Source organism: Ceratotherium simum, chromosome 9, assembly GCF_057802395.1.
Source record: "Ceratotherium simum simum isolate JZ-2026a chromosome 9, ASM5780239v1, whole genome shotgun sequence".
Taxonomy (NCBI): Eukaryota; Metazoa; Chordata; class Mammalia; order Perissodactyla; family Rhinocerotidae; genus Ceratotherium; species Ceratotherium simum.
This window is the reverse complement of record NC_141908.1, coordinates 32,302,690-32,311,660: the sequence shown is the minus strand read 5'-3', so window position 1 is coordinate 32,311,660 and position 8,971 is coordinate 32,302,690.

Sequence of the window (8,971 nt, the reverse complement as noted above, 5' to 3'; positions counted from 1 at the left end):
AGAGGCATTTTTAAAATCAAGTTTGTGGATTCCTTTAAGCACATTCAACTCCTGATTCCCCTCCCTGCTGCTTGTTTCAGTGGCCAGCAGCTTAGAAGAGCAGGAGAAATTAAGGGAAATGAAATTCATACCTTCTCATCTTGCTTAAGGCAATTCCACCATTTTAAAAACTATCAGGTTGGAGGTGGGCAAAGATAACAATCAATAAATGAGTTTGGGAGACTCTCCTTGGAATTCAGTTACACTCTTCTTGCCCTCCAGAAGAATGACTAACCATAATTAAGTTGCAAGTTACATTTGCCTTTGTATACAGGCAACCCTGACCCACAAACCAAATATACATACACCATTTGAGGGATTTTCTTATGAAACCCAGTGTCCTCTCTAAAAAATAAAACATAAATTATTGCTATCCATCACATTCTTTTCCAAATTGGAGATTTATAAACATCTTATAGTATGTTCTACCTGAGGATCATGCCATTATGAACACCAAACAGAATGCTGTCTTGTTATGGCAAAGAAAATATATAGTGAAAACAAGGCAAGTCTATCCCAGAACTGAGCATAATCTGGTTCCTTAATGATGCCTGCACAAGGAGTGGTCAAAATATTAGATAATATTAGCAGATTTGCTCATTAAAAACTAAACTTTTGATTTAATGTGTGCATGGAAATCTTGATGAGATTCATCTGAACTGCATCAGCTTGAAATCAGGACCAAGTCCTTGCTTTATATCTTTTGCCTAACTGATAATACATAAATAATGAAAACTCATGGAACAGGCAAACAGTTGCAATAAGAGCTGAAAGTGCTTCCAGGTGTATTTTTCCTCAGAAGTTAGTGTTAAAATATTCACACACAACTTCTTAGAGAAGCCACTTGGTGTTTGTGTCCCCTCACTTCCATAGTATCCTTATCCTGACTCCATAAGAACATGAGTCAAGAATTAAAAACAAATGCAGCAACTTTCATTTCTGCAATTTAGAACTGAGTATGGGTGAGGCTTTGGGTGTTGAAATTCCAAAACAGAATTAACTAATTAGTTTTTATTTTAAAGCACCAAAGAAATGTATATGTAAGGATGTGTATCGTTATTCAAAAAACAACGTTTAATCTTGATTCTTACTTGGAACGTGTCTAAGGCTCTTTCCATCCCTGCTCACGTGCTGATCTCTATAAGCCTCAGAAGGTGCAGTGGTTTTGAGCTTTTGTTTCTTTGTATGATTGTTTTTAAGTGCAACAGATGACCTGCTAACATATCACACATCTCTGGGTGTAATGACTAGGGAAGGGAAGGTCCCATCTATGGGTGTAGTGATTATTGCTCCATCTTGGAACAGCTTTTGTCCCTTTCTTTTCCTAAAATATCTCCTTGCAGAGGTCTAAGGATCTTTGTCATCTTTCAAAAGACCCTTGATTACATGTACCCTTCACTCAAGGTACAAGATTGAAAATTGATTTCTCAGAGGTAGCATTAAATAATGCGGTTTAATTACCTTCACCTATAATACCGCCATCATCTGACTCCAATACATTATGATAATAAAAAAATACACCATGACATTTTCTGGGTTAAAAAGTCAGCTCTCATAGTCCGAATGCTGGGCCATGCCTTAATATTTTTATGTTAGAATTCCTGTTCTTTTAGCTACTCTCAGAATTAATACAATGCTAAGAAGATTCCCGAAAAATCTGATATTTTGAGGCAATATTTTAGTTCAAATGTGGCATTAAAAATTCATCTTCTTAGCTATTTGTAGCCATTCATCATACTGATTACCACATTTCAGACCATTTAAATATTTATTTAAAAAATACTCCTTGTAACAAGGAATGATGTGCACTTCCCGAAGATGGTCCAGGTAGCTCGGAGACAGAGTTAGGAGGAAGATTTCCTATAGAACTTTTGTACTTTTGATATTTGAACCATTGAATATTACCTACTTAAAAGAAATATTAAATGTTTTTTAAAAATGCAACACAAATACTTTGTTTGATACAAATTACACATGTGTTCAGATGGCTCAAAACCACTTTCCAAAGGGAGGAGGTCATTGCCAGTTGAAATTTATTAAGAATTCAAATCCATTTCCTCTCTCGTATAGGCCTATAAGTAAAAACCATGGAAGTAGTTCATGTGGCATCAAAAGTAAAGATTTTGCCTCAGATTAAAGTAATTTGGTAGGGAGATAAAAATTATTTTATGATTTTGAACCCAGAATCTCAAGAAGTTGTGGGGATTACTGTGCATAATCCATGAGAGAGATAAAAGGACTAAGGTACTCTTCCAGGACAACATTCCAGAGAATTTTCAATGTGCTCCTCCAGCCTGCTGATCTCCCACATGTGGTCTGCATTATCACTCCACGGCCTGGAAGCTATAAAGAATAGTAAAATATACAGGAAATGGTTGTAAATCGAAAAGAGAAAGTGGCTTAACAAAAGAAAATCGAAGGCCCCTGTTCATCATTATCATTTAGGCCAGGAAAGAGGAAAGAAGAATGGAAACTATAAATGAGAGACTTACCAAATGCTAACTGAAAATCTGAGTCCTTTAGTGGACACTTCTACAGATATTAGTGAACTCCTGGACCCCTTGCTAGGTAATTATCACATGCAAGTTGCATGGGGAGTATATGCAACCTTTTCTATCTGAACTTTTGGAGAGGAGGTACAATGATTTTTGTTCAAAGGCACAAGGTTAGGAGCAGGTACCTGGCATCAAATCCTGGCTCCACCACTTACTGGGTGTATGACCTCAGACATGGTAGGTAACCTCTCGGAGCACCAGCTTCCTCCTCTGTAAAATGAGATTATAATAGTATGTACCCCAGAGAGTAGTTTTGAGAATTAAATGAGTTAATATTTGAAAAGCACTGAGAACAGTGTCTGGCACATAGTGAGTATTATATCAGTGTTTGTTAAAGAAAAACTCATGTGAGTGAAACAGTAGAAGTTTGCTTAAGTAAACTCTACTCAATTAATCAATGTCCTATTGCCTCCGAAAAGCATTAGTTGAAGCCTTAAGACTGAATGTTCACGATGATCAGGTGCTCTCTTGTCCCCTCTGCTCCCACGAGTACAAGGGTTGCTTATCAAGACTTGATTGTCCTTATTCCCAGATCTATTTATGACAGTTATTTTTGCTTTTTTAAATTAAACAATTGAATTGTATGAGTAAATATATTAAATATGCATTCTAAAACAGAGTTTTGTGTGTGATAACTAGGTTGAAGGCTTTGGAGAAACTTGATAAAGAGAAGTTGTTTTAAAAAATGCTCTTGGGTTCAGTGTTGATGAAGCAACTGAACAGATTGAGGAAAAATCATAGAAATTTGGAGAGATTTTATGTTGAAAATTGTTTTTCAAATGTACTAAGTTCTATTAAGTACTATGTACTTAATAGAAACTGAAACTCACAATTGTAGACAATGCGTTGTGGGTGCGGTTTGTGCACAAAAGATGGCATCAGATTCCAAGGGAATGATCCAGACTCAACAGCAAAGCTTGGCTCTACAGCCAAAGTTTGGTGAATTCATATGGATCTATATGTTTTAAGCTCAGAGAAAACATATTTAGTTATTATTGATCATTTTTTGACGATTCCTTGAATAAATAAAATTTTCAATGCCAGGTAACAGGGTTTCTAAGACAATTAAGACTGTTGGGTTTTAGAATACCTGGCTTGAGTTTGAATCCAGGCTCTGCCACTTACAAGCTATGGGACCTTGGGAAAATAATTTGCTTAACTTCTTTAGGAGTCCTGTTCCCAATCTCCAACATTAGAGTATCCAGTGCCTGTAAGGTTTTTGGGAGGATTTAGTGCAACCCTGGAAAGACAGTACGCGGCATGGTGCACAGCGCATGATAAATGCTGACCACAATTACTAATATGCTTCCTGTGTTCCATTCATCACCTAATTTAGTGCCTTACACATAGTTGTTACTGAAAAATGTTTATTATTTTTTAGGTAATGATGATTTATATCATTCAACAAATAGTTATTGAGCATACTATTTGCCAAACACTAAAATATGATGCTGAGAACACAGGCATAAATTAAGATATAGTTCTCTGCCCACTTTGAGGAGCTGTTTCATTAGTCAGAAGTTAGATTAGACATTGCAATGAACCTAAGCACTATTGATCTTGTCTTGTGTCCAAATGCTAAAAAGCAAAAGAAAATTTTGATATTGATAATGATAGGTAAAGATATAGCTATTAGTGTTTGGGGAAATATTCACTCATCCTTTTATTCAGAAAACATTTATTTATCAGGAGATATCTTAGAAGAGGAAAATAGAGTCACATTGGGTGACAAAATATAAAGTAATAACTATGTAGATATGAAGTACATTATAGGGGAGCACAGAGAAGAGAAATGACAACAAATGTAAAGATGGGACATGTTTCTAAATGCTTCCACCATACTTTACCCATACATAAGTCTAAAGAGCCTGTTCGTAACATCAGACATGATGTCAAGTATCATAAGCTCTCACAAGCTGATGAAAGTATGTGTTGCGGCTATGAGCATGGACTTCAAGTAAGACCAAGATTGGAAGCCTAACTCAGCCGTTTATTAGCTGTTTGACACTAGGAACACTACTAAACCTATTAAAGTCTTAATTTTCTCATCTGTAAAATAAAGACTAACTACTCCCAAGGGTTGTTATGAAGACTCGATGAGAAAATATACCCAAGCTGTCTAGAGCAGTGCCTGGCACAGTAACACTTCAGAAGGCACTGTTATTATGATATGTAAGAATCGACACTATCTGCAGGCTGCATGGCAGATTGCCAAAATGTGTCCCCCAGACCACAGGCCACACAAACACTTCTTGAGAACCCCTGCCATAGACTTTCATGGAGTTTGTGGCTTGGCTCAGTGCTATGCTCCGATGTTGACCCACTGAGTCATCCTCCTATAGGACAGTTGTGCTTTCGTCTGTTCTACTTTTTAGTCAAAGCATATCTGTACAGTGTACAGCTCAAGAAGTTAAACTCATTCAAAGATATCAGTGCTGTATTTCTAAAGAACGTCTTTTGATGTTTTTGTTTGTTTGTTCAGTTGATTCTATTTGGGGGATACAGTGGGGCTCCTCATACTGATTGCAAGCTTCTTTAGACTTTGTGTCTGTTACTCCATAAAACATGCACAATTTTACACAGACCATCTTTTTTGTGTGTGTGTTTGAGGAAGATTGGCCCTAAGCTAACATCCTTTCCCAATCTTCCTCTTTTTGCTGAGGAAGATTAGCCCTGAGCTAACATCCGTGCCAATCTTCCTCTATTTTGTATATGGGACACCACTACAGCACGGCTTAATGAGTGGTGCATATGTCCACACCCGGTACCCGAACCAGCGAACCCTGGGCCACTGAAGTGGCGCGTGCAAACCCAACAACTATGCCACTGGGCTGGCCCCTGCACAGATCATCTTATAACATAATCAGCTCCTCTGAACACCTCCTAAATAATTATCCACAACACTTGATGGATATGAAAAGTTTTTGAGCTTAAATTCTTTCTCTGTGGATTAGCAATATATTCCAGCACCAACTCAAGATACCTTGTTCTACCAACACAGTAGATGTCCAATAAACATTTGTTGGTTGATTTATTTTGCTGAGTGATTGAACTCCAAGGCCTCATACAGTATCCTTATGCACAGCTGTGTAAACTCTATTGAATGAAACTGAAGCTTGTCACATTCCAGGAGTAATAAGGAATGAGTTAGCCAACTACCTCTTCTCTGACATGTCGTCCATCAAACAGCCTTAAATTTGCTGACATAAAAGCAGTTTCAGGAGAATAAGAACACTATGACAAAAAACAAAATCACTTACTCAAAGGATTAAAAGAATAATAGTACAAGTATCAACATGCGTGAGTCTATTAATAAGAGCAGGAGAGGGAGAGGAGATTGCTTTCAAATTGCAAGTGAAAATTAAACACAATTTCATAAAGTTCCCATGGTTTCAGCTTCAACAGTGTAAAATTCCAAATCAACATGCTAGGAGGCTGATGCACTTAAATTAAATCCCTAGATATGCTCCTGAGTTTAACAAGCAACCTTATACCTTTAGACAGACACGCTGGGAGCAGGAGGAATTGCTCTGCAACAGCTAGTGTGTGACAGCTTAACTACCTTTGCTCCAACCCATCACAACAGATTCATAACTGGAGGAAAACTGAAACTCATTATATTAATCTCTGTTCATACTTGTTCCAAAAAATAATTTTGGAAAAGTTAGCTTGCTTGCTAGGGTTCTCAGAAAATCAATTGGTTTTCATTTCTGACTTAGAGATGATTAGGTAGACAGATAAATTGATTGATTTGACTTCCCCACTCCCAACCTAAGCACTTTTCAATTTAGGTCTAAACTCGTTCCCTGCACTTATGTGTGACAGAAAGAAGCAGAAATGGCATTATACGTGCTCTCTTGCCTAAGCCCAACTAAGCAAGATGCAGTGCCAAACGAAGGAACACACCTAAACTCATTGCAGGGCTTGCCGAGACACTATTTCTTGGAGAAGTTTTGGCATGAGGGTTCCCAAAGCTCTCTTATCTTCTTTGTCCAATATTCTAGCTTTTCGACTGCTTCCTTCAATTAGTGCCCATCCGAATCCTCCAAACTGCTTTGTCTCTCGTTTAGAGGGAGAAATTACCTTGTGAAGGAAAGGAAAAGGGGACAAGATGGAAAAGAGGGCAGCTATACCCTATAGCTCTGAATGCCATATTTTCACAGAAGCCATCCAGAACCCAGAAAAGGTCCTGTTAACATCAGTGAAGACAGAAACCCCATTCCTTGTGATTGTCAAGGGCCTTTGGCCTTGCTTTATGGAAATCACACCCTGGATAATTTTGGGTGGCTTAGAATGTGACAGGGAGGGGGAATACATCTTTGAGTTTAGAAAGCACTCCTTCTCCTACCCCCTGGAGCTCAACTCAGCACAAAGGAAGAAGGTGACATTCTGGACTTCCGTTCACGCTCTGGAGCCTGTATTCCCCCTGACCTTACGAGCACTTAATTCACAGTGAATTCAACTCCCATGACCTTTAGGGAAGCGCAGAGGAGTTTTTCTTTGTGCATCCATCTCTCTCTCTGCTCTACAGCCTATACGGAAGCAGATCTGAGAACAAGGCATTTCGGCTGAGTCATTCAAAGAATGAGAGGGAAAATATGTCAGCTCTAAAACACAGGCTTAAAGATTTGTACTTCTCTTCTGTGGACGGAGATTGAAGTAAGTACACAACTGAAATGAAGAGGATCCTTCCTTCAAATATACACGCACGCCCCAAGCACAAATGGAGTGGGACACCAGATCCAGTGTCATCATACCCCTCCGAATTTCCAACTTTCTTACGTGCCCTCCTTCCTAACTGTGCCTTACTTTCCTGGACTCCTATTTGAGTTCATTTGATGGACGAGGCATTCTAACACCATCTAGCTGACAGCTCTTATGTGCTGTAGCTAAAGAGACTATTGCTATAAGAATAAAGTAAAAAGATGCCAGGGCATGATTGTGTTTTGTATGGAAATTCTCATACACACCTTTAACATTTTGAGGATAATTAGTTAATTGTTGTGGAATAATTTATGCAATAGCAAAATGAAAGTTCTGATTTCAGATGTCTGGTCTATTATACCTTCAAATACATTCACATGCTTTACAACATGTGTCTTGATTTTTGGGTTAGGAAATTGTTTGCCATGCTCAGAGCTTCTGTTTCTTATACAAGGGACATTAAGGTACATTGTTTACAAACTGAAATCCTCATAAACTAACACGTGTTCTCACTCAGGCAACCTGAAGCACCAAGAGCATGAATGATGCTGATTAGTACCCAATCTTCACTGCATTTGAAGTTCCCCCACAGAAAGATCCCACGCCTCTCCATCTCACGTTTCAAAGACTTTTCCTCCAGCCAATTCGAGAAATATATAGACACTAACACTTAATAAGGCACTATTTGAAATATGGCTTTAAGGTGCAGCTCTGCCCCTACAAGTTGGGTGATGTTGAATTGCCACTTACCCAGCTGGGCCTCAGTTATTGTATCTGCAAAATCAAGGTATTATAATATGTGATTCTTCAGTAACCGTCCAACTCTACCATTCTGCCTGTAGTAGGGGATCTCAGGTGTTTCAGCTATTTACAGTGGTCTGTTCCCACTACTTTTTTGCAAGACTTTTACACTTTTCAGGAACAAATTTTACCTAGGTCTGACGAAACATAACTGGAGCACATTATGTTTTCAAGTAAGAGTTTTTCTTAGCAAATTAAGGCTCCCATTAAGACAACTAGTACACTGATCTTAGAGAAAATTCCACGAGGGCCAGATAAGTGTATTGATCCAAACACGTATTGAACTTTGGTGTCTCTGCTTCAATTTAAAAGGATGGAGAAACACTACTGGCAAATGCACCATTACTTTACATAGCCCTTACATTTCCTCCTTTTTTCTAATGGTTTTTGCTCACACTACCAAAGTAACAAGTCTTACTTTTAGAATTCTTCCCTTTTTTTAACACTGATAATCCTGTGAATCTGCAAGTGGTAATTGAAACTTCAAAATTAAAGTCACACTGAGACTTAATCTCTTGCTAAATTATTTTGTCAAAATGAAAACCATCAGGGTACGCACCAGGATGAATTTGGTGCCTGTGACGATTTGAATGCAGGCTTTCGACAGTAGGGAACAACTCTTCTTAAGTGGTGAGTGGCTGTTGCTCACATACATATAATGTGAACACATCGTCAGTGCTTTATTAGTTGTCTCTGAAGAAAAAATTTTCCTTTTCCTTGTGAGGAAAACAATAAGACATATGGTGCCATATTAAAACTTAAATAGAGTGGTAGCCCGTGGAATATAACCCTAGAAGTACATATCTGAATGTGGTAGATCATGATGCTCCACAGTCCGCCCCGAGAGCAATGACTCCAGGGCTTAGTGTTCT